The 21549-nt window shown below is 49.9% G+C and overlaps 1 protein-coding gene and 1 long non-coding RNA gene across 2 annotated transcripts in view; both read right to left on the reverse strand.

Annotated features, from left to right (window-relative positions):
- Positions 1–21549, reverse strand: part of LOC138803858 ((E2-independent) E3 ubiquitin-conjugating enzyme FATS-like) — a 198357-nt gene that overhangs the window by 111044 nt on the left and 65764 nt on the right. The gene's annotated exons all lie outside the window — the stretch shown is intronic.
- On the reverse strand, positions 6170–7113 carry LOC138803843 (uncharacterized). Its single transcript, XR_011365077.1, has 2 exons — positions 6932–7113; positions 6170–6365 (listed from the first exon to the last, which is right to left on the reverse strand). It is a non-coding gene; the product is annotated as an uncharacterized lncRNA (long non-coding RNA).

Here is a 21549-nt window from a genome sequence, read left to right on the forward strand (position 1 = left end):
GGATCTTTGGAAAGACAGGGCAGCAGAGGATTCCCCTGGAAGTCTCTGGGATTCAACAACATGAACAGCTGCTATGACCCTAAATAACCTATAGGAGAGCCTGTATCCCGGAGCCCAAGGGCCAGCAAGTAACCGCAAGGTCTTGGTGGTAGGGTTCAGGGCCACCTCTCCAGAAAATGCTCTGTCCAAGAGAAGTGAGCAGTTCTTCCCAGGAGAGAGTCTCAGGCGATGAGTTGGAAGTGGTAGTGCATGCCTGTAGTCTAAGCTACTCGGGGGACAGAGTTCAGGAAAGTCACAAAGGCAGTGAGAGATGGGTGAGCTAGCAAGACTCTATCTCAACAAGCCAGGTAGGCTTACTGTGAAGCATGCCTGTATTTTCCAGCTACACAAGAAGATTCTGTTACCAGCAAACAGGGAGGGGGAGAGGGAGAGGGAGAGGGAGGGGGAGAGGGGGGAGGGAGAGAGGGAGGGAGAGGGAGAGGGAGAGGAAGAGGGAGAGAGGGAGAAGGAGAGAGGGAGAGGGAGGGGAAGGGGGAGGGGGAGAGGCTATCTGAAGCCTAAATGTAAAGCAAGGCTGAACTGTGACTTGAGTGGTAGACTTGCTGCCTAGCGAGTGTGATGTCCAGAGTTCACTCCCCAGTGTCACCACAAAGTGAAGAAAGAAAAGATCAAATGCATGATAGATTATGCACACTCACCATCCAGATTGAGAAATAAATGTCACCAAAATCACTGAAGCCTCCCGTGCCCAAGGAGGGTGGGCCTTTTGAGGTCCCCAGAAGAAGGGGCTTGGGACCCTGCCCTCCCCCTGAAGGGGTGCTCAACCTTCCACCCTGAGTACATCTGCCCCGCCCTAGCCCTGAGTGCTGCCATGCTGCGTGTTGTCAGACGTGTATGAGAAGCATTGTAATGTTCTGCCCTGCTCAAATTCTCTTTCTCAATTTCCACATTTTGAGGTTCATTTGGGTTAACCCTTGCTGGTCCATGGAATTCCTTTATACTACTGTGCATGTGAACATGTGATTGCTTTCCATTGTTCCTTCCTTCCTTTTTTCCTTCCCTCCCTCCCTTTCTCTCCTTCCTTCCTTCCTTCCTTCCTTCCTTCCTTCCTTCCTTCCTTCCCTCCTTCTTGCCTCCCTCTCTTCCTTCCCTCCCTCCCTCCCTCCCTTCCTTTTCTTCCCTTATTTCCAAATCATTTGCATCAGGCTGGTGATACCCTGGAGTAGATCATCTCTGAAAGGAGGTCATCCCTGAGGGTCTACTCCCCACTCCTACTACTACTGAAAAGAAACCTGGACTCCGACTCCTCCTCCATCCCCAGCTGCCGGTGAGGACCAGGCTCCCTGGCAGCTCCTCCCTTCAGCCCGTGGACCTCGCCTAGGTTCGCCCCTTCCGGCACTCACTGTTCACGTCTCTTCCCGCCTGTGTGGTGGGCACGTGCCTGCCCAGCCGTCTGCTTGTGGTCCTCTGGATGGAGGCTACCTCCATTCTCACTGACTGTCAGTAACCCAGGCCAGGCCCCAACATCTCATGAACATGTTACCTTACCAGTTTCATTAATGGTAAGAGAAGAGCAGACTCTAGTTTCCGCGACTGAAACCTGAATCTTAACCTGCCTCTGTCCAGGCACCATAAAAAACAAATCCTCCTCTGGTGACTTCTCCTTGCCTTTGGGGTGAAATCCAATCCCCAAAGCAATAATGTGGGCATCTGCTTGTGATCCGATCCCTGGCCACCCCGCCAGCCACGTCCCCTGAGACTTCACTCCAGAGGAGCTGGGGAATGTCACGGGTTGGCTGTGTGACACAAACCTCATCTACAGTTGCTTCTGCATCTGTTCATCCCCCTCCATCCACCACCTGGCCGGTGTGGGCTGCCAGTCCTTCCAGACAGCTCACAAGGCCTTCCCCCAGTTCTCAGCCATCTAAGTAGGGCCCCCGCTCCGTGGCTCCCAGCCCCCCCCGTGCTCGGCACGCCTGCACAGTGCTGGAAGCTCTCCAGTCTGTCCTCTCGCTAAGAGGTGGGACTGAGAGCAGGGCCACGCACATGCACACCTCACACCTTCAGGACCACACCTGTCAGGGATGGATGAAGGAGGGAACACTCTATCAGGACACCTGGAGGTCACAAGCAGGTCAGCCGCCTCACCACTGGGAATAAGACAACGTGGCTTTGCTGCATCACTGAACTTCACTGCTTGGAGCCAACTTGGACTTGGTAATTTCCGTAGAAATCTCCCCTCATATATTACACGCTGGCTGGTAACCAGCCAATATTCTCTTGCACATGGTGGGCTCTTTACAACCACATTGGTCCTCGCAGGCCACTGCCAGGCCTCTACTGGTCCATATTCTCATTGTCATTCCTGGTGCTTTGCTCTGTTTAATGTTTAAAGGGAGCTGTTCAGATGTGGTCCCACTTTTCTGATAGGTCATTAAAACGAGCATCCATTTCCAAAGTCTGAAATCCACGCCAGGGTTTATACCAACGTCAGGGGGCCTGGCAGCCCACTTTTGTGGACACTTGGATTTCCTTGTCAATGACCTTCATGCTCCTCCCTCCCCCCTGTCACTCTCCAACCAGCAAGGAAGGGCCTGCACCATACCTCTTCCAGTGACATTCCGTGTGGCTGACCTCAGGCTGAAAGCAGCCAGGAAAAGTCAGGGCCATTCTCAATGTCCTCCAACCCTCCCTCTTCTCCTCTCACCTCTGCACCAGAGCCAAACACAGCCTCTTAAAACTGTGGCTGCTGGTGGAACTGATCCAAAGAAGGATCACCTGCTGTGTCCGAGAAGACCCACAGGCTTTAAACTAAACCACCAGCCAACCAATCAACCAAAACCCATCCCCTTGGAAGGTGCTGCTGTAAGTCTGTGTATAGTGGCAATCACAGAATATCTGAGAAGGAGGATTCACAAAGGAAAGAAGCCAAGCACAATGGCTTAAGCCTGCAATCCTAGACATTTGGGAGGCAGAGGTTGGGGGAGCACAGATGGAGGCAGGCTCAAGCATAAAGTTCGTCAGCCTTTGGCTGGGTGTGGTGGTGTGTGCCTGACCTCCCAGCCGTGGGGGAGCACAATGGGTGGGCACGGTGATGCACAACCATTGATCCCAGAGACAGAGGAAGCACAAGAAGCAGGAGCTCAGGCCAGCCTAGACATAAAACAAGACCCAACCTTGAAAATAATCAGTGCAAAAGGGAAAGGGGTCTGAATGTGTGGCTCAGGAGGTAGGGTGCCTGGCTAGCAAATGCATGGCCTTGAATTCAGTTCCCAACAGAATCCAAAAGAGGAAGATTGGTTTTGGCTCGTAGTCCTGGGGTCTGGGAAAACCCAGTCTACAGCAATGGAGAGAACTTCACATTGCTTCAGATCATGGCAAAGACAGGAATAAGCAGACCCTGGAGGAAGAGGGAGACACGCCAGGTAGACCTGCTTTGTAACCATTTGTTCTCATGGTGGCAAACAGCCACCCCCCCCAAAAGTGAGGGGCCAATCAAGGGGGTGACATTCTGAAATCTCTGCACCACCACCCAGATCCCAACACTGCCACCTTGAGAAGCCAGCCTCTACCTCATGAACTCTGGGGAGGCTCACTGAGGCCAGAGCAGGTGCCAGCTGGGCAAGTCAGGATATTTCATGTCATAGCCTACAGCGGAGTCGACGTCCTCCACTAAGCAAGTTGGAGACAAGTTTTCTAGAACTTGTGAAACATTTCTCAAGTTCATAATATTTGATGGGAATACTGCTGAAATGAGGCCTCAAAGGTTTCAAAGAGTAGGCACACCGCCACACATTGTTTATAGAAGCTACCTTACAGACAACTGGGAGAGTCCCCATTTAGATTTTAAAGTTCTGATCCTTTTCTATTTCCCATTACAACAACCAGCTCCAAAGAAGGCCTTTTAAAGAAGCACATTTTCAATGCATTGTATTTGCTCTTCATGATAAATGTTCTATCTTCTATATGTCATATCTATATGTTAGATCTACATGTAATATGTATATATTATCTATGTGTATTATTTCTGTATGTGATATCCATGTATTAGATGCGTGGTATATGTGTATGCAATCTCTATATGTTATATGCATGTTATATGTATATGTGATATCTCCATGTCACCTATATATGTTATATGTTACATGATACATGTTATAGCTGTATGTGGTATGTGTATATATCTATATTATCTATGTTATATAAATATTATCCCTTATGTAAATGTAATGTTTCTACCCAGCCAGCCCTTTGCTTTCCCCAGACTCATCAGCTTGCTCTCTGAGCAAAGCCACGTATAAGAGAGAATATTTTCCTTCTTAGTGGATGATTCTTCCTGGCCAGAAAGAATTCTTTCAGAATAAAGTAAGCACACCACCCCCCTCCTGGTTTAAGTGGGTGGGAAGCAGCCAATGGTGGAAATACAGCAGTGATCCCAACCTCCATTTCTAATTTCAGCATTTACTTGCAACAGGAGGAAAACTGAAATTAATTTTCCACTTTACTTCATTGGCAAACTATTTCTCACTTTTCTGAACATTCAAGGCATGGTGATAAATAGCAAGTAATAAGATGCCGTGGGGTGCGGCGCGTGGCGGGAGCCGTGGAGCACATCCCCTGGCACCGGCACCAGGCCTACCGACCCCGGGGGCCTGAGCAGAGCAGCCACCACTGCTGCTGGGCAAGAGGCCCGAACCAGAGTTGCGTCATGCAGGGTCGTCGGCAAACACAGAACCGCACTTAGCCAATCATTTACAAATGCAGAAAACAGTGCCGTTCGGGGGTCTCAGGAGAACAGTCAGCGTGGTTTTCCAGGGCTGTGTCAAAGGGGCCTTCAGAGCCTATGTCTGAACTGTGTCTCCTGAACCATTCGGGAAACCACAGGAAACTCAGCTTCAATCATGATGTGTCCTCCACTTCCTGACCCTGGCTTTTACCCCAGCTTCTCTCTAAAGTGGTGTTCAGAGTGAATACAAAATATTGAGTCAAAAGGCAGGTATCTGTGACTCATGCCTGTAATCCCAACTGCTCAAGGAGGTTGAGATCTAAGAAGCAAGGTTTGAAGCCAGCTTGAGCAAGAAAGTCCATGAGGCTCTTAGTTCTAACTAACCACCAAAAAGCTGGAAATGGAGTTAGGGCTGAAGGGGTAGAATGCCAGCCCTGAGTAAAACAAGCTAAGGGACAGCACCCATGCCTGAGTTCAAGCCTCAGGGCCAGCACCCCATAAATAATAAATAAATAAATAAATAAATAAAGTCAGTGTGTGCAGTCAAAAGTACCAGATAGACTTGAGGGCTGGGAGGTGGGAGGGGAGGGAGATATAGTGGGGGCAGATGTTCCGGAAGAAAGAATCTTTGAAAAGTGCACTAAGAATGTAATTCACGGCCTGCCTCTGGCACCCAAACGTTGGCCCTCACCCTCTAATTAATCTTAAGGGCAGCCGCTTCTGCCCTGGCTCCAGGATGAGAATTCAGCACACATTTCATCCGGGCACAGGCAACCCCTGGCACACAGCGACTCCATGGTGATGAGATTGCAGAGCGGGAGCGGATGGAATTCTGCAGAGAGTGGGTATGAAATCGTAGGCAATTCCATCCCATCCCTGCTAGGCGGGTTTCTGCTGCACTCATTAAAAATTACCCTCAGCATCAGGCTGCAGGGCTGACGCATTGCCGGAGCCCTGGTGACAGAAATGGAGGTGAATTTTTGCTCTGGGCCACGGCAGCCACAGAATGTCCATTGCCCAGGGAGGCTTGCATGTCACTGAGAAATGTCACCTTCTGGAAACACAGCTGCAAATGAAACAAGGGGGTGCTCAGAGAAGCAATGGCTGTGTTCCAAGCGGAGCCACAAGCAGAGACAGCGGCAGGCAGAGAGAGAGAGGTGTATGCGTGGCGCGGAGGGGACAGCCCGGGGCCTGCTAAGCACCCATCAACACCTCCAGATATGAGTGCCAGCGAGACTGGAGAAGTGTAAATTTGGAAGTTAAGGAAGAACAAACCCCTTGCTGGGAGCTGAATTAGGGAGGTAAAAGCGGTGCCCAGAAAGGTCCTGGCATCAGAAAACAGTGCCGTTTTAGTGTAAAGTACTTGCCTAGCGAGCAGCAGGCCCCAGGTTTGATCCCTAGCACTATAAATAAATAAAAATAAATACTCTGCCAGTGTTGGAGTTGGTGGTTGACGTCTGTAATCTTAGCCGCTCAGGAAGCAGATGTCCAGAGGATGAAGGGTTCAAAGCCAGCCCAGGCAGAAAAAGTCTGTGAGGCTCCATCTTCCAAAGAACCAATAAAAGTAAGGCTGGAGGCATGGCTCAAGTGGTAAAACACCAAATAAGCAAGCTGTGCTATGCCATGAGTTCAGATCTCACTGCCGAATAAATAAAACATGAATGAGATCGCTGAAGCCTGGCGCAGCCAGAGCGCATGGGAAAGGGGGTCCCTTTAGTAGGACCACTGATGGGCCCCGACCCCTGCACCCCAGCAGGAGATGCTGCCCGGAGGAATCCACAGCCCAGCAGCTCCCTGCCAGTGTCAGTTTGGGGCTCTTGCTGGCATCGCCCGAGGAGCTGTGAACCCTGCTGGGACAGGAGGTGACCCTCCTGCTATGTGCCTGCTCCCCGGCATCTACCAGCCTCTGAGCTCCACAGGCCTTTCCTGGCCACCCCACTCTCGATGTCGAAGCAGAATCCAAAGGCCTGGCCCCAACCCGGGCTGGGCATCCCGTGTCACTGTGTGATGCCATCGCCCTCAGCCGGGCTGGAGTAAGAATGAAGCCTGTCAGCCCCAGGAGGGATGGGAGCCAGGCCCCTAACGGAAGTGTTCGTGGCTGCATGAACATGGGAGCCACAGGACCCAGTGACCCAAGGGAGGGCCTGGCTCTGGGTGGTGACCCTGCTCCCCACCCCCACCATCTGCCCAATGTGGTGGCCTCACCGTCAGAGGGACACAAAGTAACTGCATAGAGCCATCCCTCAGTGCCCGCTCCCTTTCTGGACAGGACCAGCTTGGCTTCTGAAGTCACCGTGTCAGTGGCGACTTCTGGGTTCTTCCAGCTCCTCAAGGCCACTGCTAAGATCCTGTAGCCCAACTGAAGGCGCTTCCCAGACAGCCAAGCCGGCCACATCTCTCCCCACCAGGATGGCCAAGCACCTAGGCCCGCCCCTCCCTTTATGACCTAGTTCTTCCATGATCCTCAGGGCGGGAGTGGCTCACTCTGCTACCTGGCCAGCTCACCTAGACAATGAAAGAGCTGCCTTCCCAGGTCAGCCTGTGGGCATCCAGCTGGTACCACCACCCGCCGTGGTGGTGGTGATGGGAGAGATTCTACCACAGGAAGCGGCCCACGCCACAGCGCAGCAGAACCCCCGGCACGCCAGCTTCCTGAGGTTGCAGGCAGCAGCACACGGTTGGCTGGGCCAGCGGCTGCAGCGGATCTCGTGGTGAACCCCAGGGGCCCAAGGCAGGGCTCCCATCTAGAGGACCCCTGCCGCAAGCCCTCCATCTCACACCTGACAGAATGGGCCCCAGGGCCCCAGCTTGTGCCCTAAATGACTGTGAAATGGGTCCCAGCAGCACCAGTGGAACCAGCCTGCCCGCCCGGGCCTTACCACTGCCTGCCCCACGCATCCATCAGTGCCAGGCACTGATCTGCTCAGTCTGCTCTTCTGTCTCCAACAGGGCAACGGTTTTAGGGAAACCTCAAAATATGCCTGCAGGGGACCAGAACATGCCACCTCCAAACATACTTGAGCAGATTTCCAGCCGCTTATTCCGAGCAACTGAGGCTTTGGAGTAAGCCAACCTTTTGGAAGAGAAACTTTCACCGGGAAAGAAAACCTGAAATTGTCTGAGAAAGTATGCGTATCAGGACAGAGCAATTCCAGACAGCTGTGATTACCCGAGAGCAGAGAGACAATAGCTGCAGGATAGACAGGCTGCATCCCCTTGTATTTTCCCTTTCGCTAGCCTATAATTTACCTCATCAGCCGCGAAGTCTTCAGCCCTGTGCCTCACCTTTTTGCAGCCCAGGCTGCCGGCTCATCGGCCCCTTCTGGCCCTTCTTTCAGAATTGTGCTTTGTGGAACTTCCGTGTGCACATAATTAAAATGCTTTCCTCCCGCTTGCTTTTCTTTCACCAGTTCAATTCCTAGTCCAGCCACAGAATGTAGAAGGGCTGAAGGAAGCCTGACACAGTCACAGTTGCCTCCTTACTAGCTGTCCTGAAGATTTATCTGATTGCCCATCTGACATGGTGTAGACCAAGTGTGACACGGCGCCCAGACTACAGGGATGGTTGTGCTAGCGGCAGCCATGACGAGCGAACAGCCTACCAGAGTGCCCTGTTGAGCACCGCTTGAGCTCCCAACAAAAGGAGCACAGCCCAGGACATCCAGACATTGCTCATGTAGCCCTTAGACCAGGGAAGTGGGAGTGGGGGCTAATGCACCATGGGAGTCTTATTCCTTCCTTAACGGACACTCCCCAGGGACCGGGCAGGGACACATCTGCCTTCTCAAGCAGGGACCGGGCGAGCAGAGGGTAAGACACGAAGCACGTACGACAGGCTTCTCAGCCTTGGCACGGTTAGCACTGGGAGCAGAGCATACATTCCCTGTGGTGGGAATGGCTAGACCTCCAACCCAGTGTGACAGTCAACAACGTCACAGTCATCACAAATGTCTCAGACTTGTGCTGGTTGAGAAGCATTGCCTAGTCGGCTCTCTGCCTGTGGGGCTGCGGGAGCAGGGCAGGGGTCTCAACCCCGGAATCCTGAGGATGTGCGGGCTCAGGAGATAGCTGAAAGCAGGCGCAGTGTTGCTACGAACTGCCTCTCAGGAAGCTGAGTATTTCAGGATCCGTCAGCTTCGTCACCATCCTTGTGAAGTCCCAGTCCCTAGTTTTAGGTGAGCACAGGTCATGAGGAAGCAGCCTCGGCCTGGTCCCTAAAGATCACCTCCTAAAGGGCCCAGAGGAGGCCACCCTCAAGCAGCCTCAGGGACAACGGCTCTCCATGGACACCAGCCCCGCAGACGTCAGAGAGCCGCAGCCTGGCTCTCAGCCGAGGGGAACTCTTGTCCCGTCGTGTGCCACCAGCATTGGTGGAACCAAACTGCCCCTGCCCCACTCAGCAAAGACACCACAGTCTACAAGATGACTTTCTCAAGATCTTAGAACATGCAATGGGGAACCAGAGGCACTGAGAACGATGACAATTCATGATGGCCACCCGCTCCAAGACCGGAGAATGTCACTCAATCTGATCCTCTAGGTTCTCCACAAATGAGGAGACAGGTCGAGCCATCTCTGCAGTAGGAAGAGCTGGAAGCAGAGGCTTCTCTCCTGACATCCAAACCATACAGATTCCTGCTGGGGATGGAGGTGAGGGGGTAGGAGGGTGACTCACACAGACCCCATATCTGGTGCATACTTGACCTCTGTGGCAGGGGGTATCCACGTACCAGGGCCACCTGTTCCCGGAGCCTCGCCTCTAAGCCTCACCCTGTCCCAGAGCAGTGTCCGCTCAGTCCAGTCTGCTCCCCTCTCCCTCCCCAACACATCCAATTGACTATTAAAATTGATATTCAATTATCGTGGACTCCATGATAAGTTTGTGTTGACTCAATTATAAGCTTAGGAATAAGACGCTAGGCCCAAGGTTTAATTTCTATGATTTAAAACTTATACTGTAATCCATTTGCTGTCCCTCCTCCTAGAAACAAGATAAAAGACACTTGTAGGAGCCTCAAGCTCTGCTTTTGATTTTGTAAGTCCTTTCTACTAGCATGTGGGAAGCTGGCATGTTTCCAGGGAAATGGGAAACTTCTCGACGCTCAGTGGTCCCAGGCCCTGCACTGGGGCAGCTGAAGGCACTTCAAAGCTCCTTTCTCTTTGAACAAATTGGGAACAGAAAACAAAGGGATGAGAAAGGAGCCATTCTAGGCAGCCCTCTCCATCCAGCGGGAGAAGGAAGCCCAGGCTCCTTTGCTCAGCCTTTGATGAGCCCCGGGGCTGCATTCCTCTCTAAAAGTTCCGCACGTGGCCCAGCATCTTCCGTCTTCCCGCGCTGCTTTGAACCTGAGCAAGCACAGCCTTTCATTCACCCTCCTCTGAATCCCTCCTCCCACCCGCTCACAAGCAAACGTACCTAATGCAATCTCACTGGCCACTCGGGACACAAAGCAAACATCAGTACTGCCCCATAGCTCCTGGCCATCTTACTATCCATGCTCCAGAGGTCTCCTTTTGGGCAACTCTGCATCTTTAAATGACTCAGTCAGTGACCATTCACTATCATTTCCAGTGGTCTGGTGAATGAACGTATCTTCTAACCAGGACAGCACTGCACGGTGGGCTCCGGAGCCCAATGGCTGGATTTGAACTCTGACTCATGATGCAAGGGACAGTTTGGGGTGAATTACTTTACCTCCCTGCCTTTTTCTGTTTCTTCCCCTTGCACTTATTTTTATTTCTTAATTACTATATGCACATATATATATATATATATATATATATATATATATATATACACACACACACACATATATATTTGTGATGCTGACAATTGAACCCAGGGCCTTGAGTATGCTAGACATACGCTCAACCCTGAGCTAATGCCCATTCCCAGTTTCTCCAATGTATACACATTTATGACTAGGATACTTATATCCTGGGCCTTGAAAGGTATCAAGCCAAACATTGATTGTCCTTTGTAAGGTTTCAGGTAACCTAATAGTCTCTGAGGACCCTGTCCCCCTCCCCCCACGGGCCAGGACCTGTGCCAGATGCCGGAGATGAGGCTGAGCGGAGAGTCGACTGGGACCCCACCCCCTGCAAGACGACACAAGAAACCGAGCAAGTGATCACTTTTGGGCTTCAGTAAACGCTAGGATGGACCCCCAGAGGGCAAATGAAAGATGGCAGGACAGAGCCGCCTCCCAGGAGAGCCAGCTGAAAAGGAGACGGGGAGAAGAACGAACGTGACAACGAGAGGCGAGGGCCCCCTGAGCTGGGGTAGCAGGGTGGATGCCTTGGCAGGAAGGAGGGCCTGAATGGGAACGGGGAGAGGAGGGCTGGTGAGCAGGAAGGGCGGCGGAGGCAACTAGACGCGCTGCCTCTTAAGAGCATCCCTTCCGCGGCTGTGAAGAGAATGATCCATGAGGGCAAACCAGAGGCGAGAGCAAGCAGGCTGTTTAGGTGGCAGGGTGGGTGGGGTGCAGGGACGTATGGGTGGAGAGGAAGGGAAAACGAGACTGAGGAGTCAGGCCCGGGAGGTGGAAGGAGGTGAGACGCTCCACTTAGGAATGTGCAGAATGTGCGTCACCGTGTGAAGGTGGCACTGAGTAAGCCGCTGGCTGCACGGATGTGCAAGTGCTCAGAGAAGGCCCCGGAGGGCCGACCCCTGCGGAGTCCCGGGGAGTCCCAGCTACCTTGCCAGGCACCCATGGGACTCTACGAGATCCCTTCTCTCCAGGATGGGCCAAGTCCAAGCCACGCGGGGGGTGGGGGAGGGCGTATAAGAGGGTAAAGAGGAGGGGAGGGGTGCAGAGGATGACTGAGGAAGGAAGCTGGCCACTGCCAGGCTGCTAGGAGACAGAGCCAGGCAGGACACAGGGTGCTGCACCCACGCTCATGACAGAGCAACAGCCACTGAGCACACAGCTGGGGCCAGGAGAGCTGGCACAAGGGGCAGGTGTCACCTCGGGAAGCAAGTCCATGAGAGAAGAGAACTGGGATGCTAGTGGGGAGTAGGGGGTGTTTAAGACAAAGAAGGTTTATGTACAAATGGAAACAATCCAGGTCAGGGGTACAGAAGGAGGAAGGTCTGCCTCCGGAAGGAGAGAGGCTGGGGTAGAAGAGGGAGGGCCAGGCCACCGCAGAGGTAGACACAGCCTGGCTCTCTGGGTAGACCTCACCTCACAATCACATCTTAGGACTGGAGAGCACAAGATGACTGGTGATCACACAGCTTCAGGGGCTGGAACCAGGCAGGCCCCAGTCCCCAGGCATCTCTGGGAGCTTCGGGCCCACTCCCATCCTCCCCACCCATCTAGCTTGTTGGTAAGGCAGGGGCTTCTAGGGGCTCGTTCAGGCTTTCACCATAGACTCTCTACCAGCACAAAGAATTTTCACATGAGCATCTCTGTCTGTCTCTTCCAGGGCTCACTGGATCAGGTCAGGTCTACCCAAATAATCTTTCTTGTGATTAAATTGAATAGGACGAGTGAGTCATGTCACCATGGAAACAACATGCCATCCCACTCCCTGGTTCTGCCCACTCGCAAGGGGAGGGCATCACGCAGGATGAATGTGTCTGAGGAAAGAGGGAAAGATGGAGACAGACAGGACCTGTTAGGAAGATCTGAGTGAGGAGGACAAGGAGCTTGAGCCAGCTTTGTGCTGACCAAGTTCAGAGGGCCTGAGCTTGGAGTCCCGTCCTCTCCTCTAGGACCTGGAGGCCTGATGTGGGATAGGCCACGGGTGGCGGGGTCCAGACAGGAACCGTGGGGTACACACCAAGCAAACGCCTTTGGCAAAACCACTTTAAAGAGGAGTACAAATTAAATCCTAAAAAAGATAGGAAGTGGCGCTGTGGCTCAAGTGTTAGAACGCTTGCCTTGAGCTGAAGAGCTCTGAGACAGCACCCAGGCCCAGAGTTCAAGCCCCACAACAGACAAAAAAAAAAAAAAAAGCCCCTCCTCCCCAATTAAAAGAGGAGGAAGTGGAGTAGCCAGGTGCCAGTGGTTCACACCTGTCATCCTAGCTGTTCAGGAGGCTGAGATCTGAGGATCACAATTCAAAGCCAGGCTGGGCAGGAAAGTCCATGAAATGCTTATCTCCAATAAACCACCAGAAAACCGGAAGTGGTGCAGTGAGTCAAGTGGTAGAGCACTAGCCTTGAACTGAAGAGCTGAGGGATAGTGCCCAGGCCCAGAGTTCAAGCCCAGCAACCAACTAAGAAGAAGAAGAGGAAGAAGAAGAGGAAGAAGAGGAGGAAGAAGAGGAGAAGGAAGAGGAGGAGGAAGAGGAGGAGGAAGAGGAGGAGGAAGAGGAGGAGGAAGAGGAGGAGGAAGAGGAAGAAGAGGAAGAGGAGGAGGAAGAGGAAGAAGAAGAAGAAGAAGAAGAAGAAGAAGAAGAAGAAGAAGAAGAAGAAGAAGAAGAAGAAGAAGAAGAAGAAGAAGAACAAGAACAAGAACAAGAACAAGAACAAGAACAAGAACAAGAACAAGAAGAACAAGAAGAAGAACAAGAAGAAGAACAACAAGAAGAGAATAAGCAGAAAGGGAGAAAAAGCCCAAGAGGAGTTTAGTGAGGTTTGGAGTCATTGCTCAGAACAATCTGTCACACTCACAGCTAACCTATGCTAATGAGTGTTATAAATGCTCCACCAACCAAAGGGTTGTTGTGATCACACCCACTAACACCAACCCTTGACATGGGTAAATCAATTTAGAAAGATTCCCCAAAACTCCAGAAGTATTTCTGAATCACTGAGAACCATGGAGGATAGATAGATAGATAGATAGATCTCAATCTCAGTGGGAGAGCACTTGTCTAGCATGTTCAATCCTGAACTGGATCCACAGGGGGAGAGGGGAAAAAAGTATCACCTTCTAGTTAAAAAGAAGAAGAAGAAGAAAAGAAATGGGATGCTTTTTTAAAAATTGGCTACCCTGCACATTGCATACTGGCTGTGCTAAATGATTCATTGTGATCCCTAAGAACCAGAAGCAAGAGTGTGCATCTAAAAGAAATATCTCTTTAAAAATTAAATAAAGCCCAAACCTCTCCATGAGGGTTGGTGGAACCCTCCTGGCCGAGTGCCACCCTAATCAAATTCCCCCCACTTTATGGCGCACCCTGGTTTGTGCTGCATTATCTCCCTTCTTTTAATTCTCCTGCACGGCATACTTTATGCCTACAGACGCAGGAACTCCTTAGGGCACGGACTTCATTAAGGTTTCTGTCAATCAGTGGAGAGTTATGAGCATTTTCATGCACACAATGAACTTTGTTCCTGGCCCTTCCGGGTCCTTCTTCCTTTCCCACCACTCAGCTGCTGATTCTTTAAGGTGCAGGACTCAAATGCATTTAAATGGACCCCAAGAAGTGCATATATTACTACCCGGTTAGCAGTTTTATTTCATGGTGCCATAATGCAGTGCTCAATGATTCTTAAGCAATAAAATGAGTTACTTTAAAACTTCATTAGGAAAATTTAGAGACTTTATAGGATTCCTGGTGAATTTCTGAAAACTTTGCTTCTCTCTCTCTCTCTCTCTCTCTCTCTCTCTCTCTCTCTCTCTCTCTCTCTCTCTCTCTCTCTCTCTCTCTCTCTCCTCTTCTCTCTCTCTCCTGGAAATTCCCGAAAGGCGTTTGTTTTGTTTTTTAGCTCTTCCAAAGTCATTCTCAAGAGCACTGTTTCTTATACTCTCACTGAAGGTATTTTGCCCAAAAGAAATGAGAAACCACACAGGAATGCCACCCTTCCTGTGAGAAACCGATCCTGCCCAGGGTCCTGCTGATGTTTCTCTGGAGGGGCTGTTGCTCCATTGAATGCTTCCTCCTTTGGGGCTATGTTGGTCCCTCGAACATACCTCTGGTCTCTCCCAGAATCTTTCAAACTAATGTGATCTCATTTAAAAAGGGGGAAAAGAAAAACTACTGGAGTCATAACAGAATTTCCCTCAAGGTCCCAGAAATACATTTTCTCCAGGCTGCCCTATCGCTGATGGTCTCCGAAGCCACTTCTATCCGCCTCCCTCCACCCAGAATAAAACCACCCTTGGCCCTGGACTTCATCTATTTCCATTAAAATACCTGCACTGGCAGGCTGGAGCTTGCCAGGGAAGCGAGTGCCGGCTTCGGTGCCAGTTCCCGCTGCTACAGAAGTCGCAAGCAGAGGCACAAAGCAATCAGAAGCAGCCTTCGGAGGACAGCACTCAGCCACTGACCTGCAAGGTCCCTCTGGGGGCGTGGAGACTTCTTTTAAAGTGAGAAGTCACATTTCAAAGGCAGGAGTCCTTTGTTCTCACCCCCCCGGGGGCCAGAGAAGGCTGGTACTGAGCCAGCAGCCCATCTCACCTTGCATGATGCAGTCTGAAACGTGGACATCCAGGCTGCTCCTCCAGCCCAGACTCTGGGTGCTGGGGACAATCTGTCACCTGTTGCTGTGCCTCCAGGAAGCCTCTAGGGTGTCTGAGGCCTTAGGAGGTGGCTGGTGGATGATGAAGACGCTCTCACCTCCCGTCATTAGCATTGCATTCAAATGATACCATTAGGATTCCATTTGGATGAGGCAAATGAGGCATCCACTTCTTCCTGCTTCAAAAGACATGTGCTTCCCTTATCAGGATAAGGAGTCTGGGAAGGCAGGGACCCCCAGGAGGATGCCCCCTGGGGCTGACTGACTCTCTCCACCTGCCCTGTCACCCCTGGGTGAGTCTACTTGCAAGAGGAGAATAACTTCTCCAAGAAACCCAGGATGGTAAAATAAGACCTCAGGGCTCTGGATCCCAAACCCCAGGCCAGCAACCCGACAGGCATAAGGCCCCAGGGCCTATGCACTTCTGCAGAGCCAGCTCCTGGAGCCCACCTTCCTCCTAGCAAGTCCAGTGAGGGAGCAGACTGGCACGGAACCTCCAGCAGTGCTCTGACTAAGTGGCTCCTAGCTACAGCAATAAGCCCAGGACCATGCTACTTGCTCTAGGGTCCTGAGCACCCCTGCCCTGAATCCTCCCACACGTCTCCTGTGCTTTGCCTGCCCTGGATCATGTTTTCAAGATCCTCTCTCCACTGCTGAGCAAATGTTCTCCCTTGTGGGACACAGCCCTCTGCCCAAGACCTCCCTGGACCTCCAGCTCTGCCAGTGAACTACTCAGAGGGTCCTAGCCTGCTCTTCTGCAACCCACACAGTCCCGGACACAGCAGGTGCTCACTGACTTTTAAACCTGACCAGTGTTGGTACGGTTTGTTCAAGTTAAACTGCACACAGACAGAGAAGGTAAGAATGAGATCTTGAAGACAGGCCCAGTCCAGTTGTGTAGGTAATTTGTTATATGTTTCATTTTGCTCCTGGGAGCAGGAGGTGAACAGGGTGTGTTTACTTTATATTTAATTTTGGACCTCACACATTGCATGAGCCGTGCTCCCATTCCTTTTGCTCTTGAGTTTATTGTTTGGATAGGATCTCTAGTTTTTGCCTGACCTGCTGTAGACCTGACCACAATCCTCTTACCTGAAGTGCTAGAGGGCTGCAGGTACCCAAATGTGTCCTAGTTGTTTCTGAGATAAGGTGAGAGACGTTCTCAACTTTCTTTTCTATGGTCCTATGTTTGAATTCTGGTCCTGGGTGTTGTCCCTGAGCTTCGTTTTGCTTGTGACAAGCACTCTACCTCTTGAGTCACAGCACCACTTCTGGCTTTTTTTGAGTAGTTTGTTGGAGATAAGACTCTCATGGAGGTTCCTGCCCAGACTGGCTTCAAATTGCAATCCTCAGATCTCAGCCTCCCCTTGTAGCTACTTAGTAACTTTTGACCTAGAACTATTGATCCTCCTATCTCTGCCTTCCAAGTAGCTGGGATTATGAGATTGAACCACTGAACCAACAATGTAAGTCATTTTGGATTATCAAAAATGTATTATATCCTTTGTTCCAAAACAAATCCTAGCAATCAAAAATTAAACATTATGAAGCAAATTCATTGAAATAGGGAAAGAGGGATACTTTTACACTCCACATGAGAAAACCCTTCAAAGAAAGATTCCAAATCCAGAAGTGATAGGAAACTGAAGACTATGACTACATAAAATTTTTGAATATTCTGCAAAGTGAGAAAACATATACCAAAACAAAATCAAAGATAAAAACTGGCAGGAGATCTGGGCATGATGAGTCACACTTGAAAGGCAGGCAGAGGCAGGAAGACCCTGAGTTCCAGGCAAGCTAGGGCCACATGGAGAGACCTTGTCGCAGAAAACCAAAACCAACCAACCAACCAAACAGGCAAGCAGTATAACTGGCTGGAATATATCAAACATTCCTGTGAGACTGAAGATGAGCTCTTAAATAAGGAAAATCAAAGGCAAAAATGTACAAAGAATGCAAATGGACAGATTAGAAGAGAAAGAAAAATCAGAAATGATTCATAAATATGAAAGGATGTTTAACTTTACTACAAAGTAGGAAATACAGCCAAGCACTGGTTACTCACACCTGTAATCCTAGCTACTCAGGAGGCGGAGATCTAAGGATCACAGTTCAAAGCCAGCCCAGGAAAGTCTGTGAGACTTCTATGAGATGAAAGTAGAGTTATGGATCAAGTGGTAGAGTGCTAGCCATGAGCAAAAGAAGCTCAGAGATAACACATAGGTCCTCAAGTCAAGCCCCAGGACTGGCAAAAAAAAAAAGAAATATAGCTTATTAAAATCCAAGAAGAATATTAAAAGAAAGAAAGAAATAAAAATCAATCTTTAACCAAAATAATAATTTAATTATTAGCAAGCCATACAGGATGATTATATAGAGGTGACTTAAGATATAGTGAAGGGATGGATGCAAGGATGGTTTCCACAGGAGATTCCAGCTAGGAAGTTCAGGAGTGGGATGCAGATGTTCCACACCACTTCCATTCAACATGCTACAAGAGGCCAGGCTCAGCAACATGAGCAAGAAGAGAGAGAAGAAGATGGGAGAGGGGGGAGAAAGAAGAAGCATGAGAGAGAGAGAAAGAGGGAAGAGAGAGAAGATGGGAGAGAGGAGAGAAGGGTAGAGAGGAAGAGAGAGAGAGAGAAGGAGAGGGAAGAGGAGAGCAGAAGAGAAAGGTAAGTCTAATCACATGATAACCATGACCATGTATGCAGAAAGCCCAAATGAACCTATAACTCAAATAAAATCACTAAGTAAAAGTAGCAGGATTTGGGGGTTTCAGAAAGCAGAATACTAAATTTAGTATCAACATACAAACAGAAAACAACAAAAACAATAACATCAAAAAATCAAGAGCAATGCTGGATGCCGGTAGACAAACAACCAGTAGAAACAAGCAGAGTCCAGCAACACTGTCTTGTTTATGGGAAGTGTGCATCCTGACATATGGGGAAGGCCTTCCCAGGAAGGGACTGGCTCTAAAGGGAGGAGATGGATCTGGGACCTACCTCTCACTCCACAATAACTCCTGAGAAAGCAGTCATGGTGTACTGGCGGTCAAACTGTTGCTCACCAGGTGAAGTCTGATTAAACCTGCCCATTGCACACCCATCAGAATGGCTAAAATGGAAAAGCTAGAAAAATACCAAGTGCTGGTAAAGAGTTAGAGTCCCTGGAATTCTTAAACAGAGCTGCTGGTGGTATTAGCCAAAGCACTTTAGAAAACTCTTCCTTTTCCTCTGATTCAGAGAGTCACCTGTGGGTACCTGCTCAACAGAAACACCCCCCCCCCCGAAGACAGGCACGAAAATGTTCAGATCGATCCTGCTCATTACAGCCCCAACTGCAAAGTCTTCAAATTGTTCACAACAATACAACAAGCAAATGGTCTATACCTGAGCAGGGACATTCTCTTAGTAATAACGGTACTTGAAGACAATACAAGCATTTCGTAGGTGCCATGCTGGGGGAAGGAATCCACATGCAAATGCATGTACACACACAAAAAATGTGTATATATATACATATGTATACACACACACAAAGCTTTGCATATACACACAGATATTACCTGAACCCAGCAACATGGTATATAGAACAGACCCACAATTGGGCCAGCATATCAATCCCAAGAGCAAAGGTCAGACTCCAAGGAAGCTGGACACCTTTTACTTCTTGGTCTGGGTCCTAGTCACGTAAGTGTGACCATTTTGAGAAAATTCACAACTGTGGGCATTGCTCAGTAGATATAATGCACATCAGGGAAAGAAGCATTGTCTGGGCTTTCAAGCTCAGGGTACAGAGCCACTGGCTCAAGCAGAAACCTCACATGGCCTTCTTCTCAGTGAAAGCAACAACCACGGGGTCAGACTCATCAACCACTCCCCGGCAGGTGTTTCTGTAAGATGTCCCTCTGGAGGGGGGCCTCACGAATTTATATTTCTCGAAGCTATTTTACACAGAACAAATATCGTTGAACTCTGTTCAAATCAAGCCCACTGAAATTTGTAAGACGTGCCGAGTGTGTAAAATGCATGGTGAAAGAACAAACAAAAAAGCCAATGAAATCAGGAAATACCTACCATGGGGTCAACTGCGTTGTACTGCAAACTAACTCTCCCACAAGTGGGCATCTATGTAATGAGAAACAGCTGCTTCTCATTGAACACAGTGCCCGGCACTGTAGACATGTGTATGCCTGTGTATATGTGTGTGCACGTGTCTATGTCTTCCTTTGCTGGACAGATACCTGCACTCCCTCTCTCCTCTAGGTATGTCTCCCCGGCTAGTGACATTGTCAGTTTTCTCCTGTGTACTAGGCCCTGCCCTTCCAATGATATGATTGACACTTGAACAGTTGTAGCAAGAGGCACTCATTTACCTTCACAAGGCAAAGCTACAAATGTTTGACTGGGAAACACTTACACTGCTTGTCTGAGCCACAGACCACTTAGGCTAGCTGCACACGGCACCCCGTGTCCCCTCTGCCCTTGATCGGCCAGGGTACACCCGGGGTCTCCTTCCTGTGGGGCAGAGGCAGAATCCAATCACAGGAGAGTTAGCAGCTCCTGCGGCTAGCAGCTTGGTGACAGTCAATTTCTGTTTGCGGTAAGGGATCAGGCTTCCTGTCCAGGAGCTGACCAGAAGGGGCAGTGGCCTCCTGACCCTGGCAGGACCAGCACCGTCCTAGCCTCTGTGGGAGCTCCTCCTTCAGAGCATCCTGCAGCAGGGCCAGAAGTAAGCCCAGAGCCTGTATCCAGGATGCCCTTAAGGACCCCCTGGAACCCACTGAAGGGGCTTGAGGTCTGGCCAAGGCTCCAAACCTGCGCTGACCTTTTAAAACACAGCACTGTGCTCAGACACCAGTGTCTCACACCCGTAGTCCTACTTATTCAGGAGGTTGAGATCTGAGGATTGACGTTTGAGGTTCAAAGCCAGTCTAAGCAGGAAAGTCTACAAGACTCTTATCTCCAATTTACCAAAAAGCTGGAAGTGAAGCTCTGGCTCAAGCGGTACAGTGCTAGCCCTAGCACAAAAGCACAACGACAGCACTCAGGCCCTGAGTTCAAGCCCCAGGACTGGCACCAAAAAGCACTCTGTCTTCCTGCTCTGCCTCCTCAATAGTTCCTGCACTTTTGCTCCACAATGAGCAGTGTTCTGCCTCCCTGGGCTCCCTGGTTGCTCTATTGCTGGTTATTTTCTGTTGTTATTTAATGCTTACCTACATCTTCATGAAGCCCGAGGGCCTCAGGAAGCCAGCAGGGAAGACTGGTGAACTGGGAACCAATTGCCTCACACTGTATCTGGGAGAGAAAGCAGTGAGTGACATCCAGATGGGATTTCTGTGGTTGAAAAGGAGACCATTCTAGGAGAGAGGTTGTGTTTGTGTGTTATAATGTAACTATGGAAACAAATGGGGAGCTGTGCATCTTTCCATTTGGGTATCTATATTTTTCTCCTCAAGATTACTTTCCCTTCCTGTCTCCTAAGCATCATAAAAATGATGCAGTCCAGAGAAGCAAGCCTTATCTCTTACCGCCTCCCACCACCAAGGGCTGAGCCAGAGGCCTCCATATCAAAGCTGAGCTAAATGACTCACGATGGGAAAACACATATCACTCCCTGCTCTTAGGACAAAGTGGGCGGCATCACAAAATCAAAGATCAAGAGACTGTTCCCTTAAATGGTTCAATCTACAAGAATGTCTCCCAGCCTCAACGGATGTTGCTGACATTTGGGACAGTGGTCTTGCACCTGGTGGGAAGGTCATCAATTTCTACACAAACACACATACACAGTGGGTGCTAGCAGAACTCCTCACGCAGTTGTCAAACAAGATCTCTCTTTGCATCTCTCTAAGGAACAAAACCGCCCTCAGTAAGCCACCACTCAGAGGTGGGAACGGTAGACCAGTTCACCTAAACAAAGTGCAGGAATCCTTTCTGTGTGTGCACCCGTGGACACACACGTTTTTATAGCTTGAGGAAAATCCAAGAGTTGAATTGTCCACCATATCTCAAGGTAATTTTCTTTTATCTCTGCAACATGCAGACAGAGAAAAGTGATTAGAAATTCTAATATAAAGAGCTCAAAAGTGGCTCAGCCTCAAATGTCACTGCGTTCTGCTTGGGATTTCAACATGAAAACAGATCCTAGGTTGTCTGAAAGATCTCTTATCCGGCTTAATATTTCAAATATAAAAGCTTCGAATGTATGTTCTTAAATTTCCTTCTGTTTCATATTTATGAGCGTGGTGCTATCAACTCTGCTCTTGAAGTAATCATTTTGGGCATGTCTCTGCCCGTGCTTCAGCCCAGCACGGCGAGCTATTTCTCTTATTGTTTGGAAGGTGTTGTGTCCTGTCCAAGCTTTGATGGTGGGGCCACCCCACAAAGCCAGCTGTGCA

This window comes from Dipodomys merriami, unplaced genomic scaffold, assembly GCF_024711535.1.
Source record: "Dipodomys merriami isolate MVZ:Mamm:240054 unplaced genomic scaffold, mDipMer1.0.p SCAF_35, whole genome shotgun sequence".
NCBI classification, from domain to species: Eukaryota; Metazoa; Chordata; class Mammalia; order Rodentia; family Heteromyidae; genus Dipodomys; species Dipodomys merriami.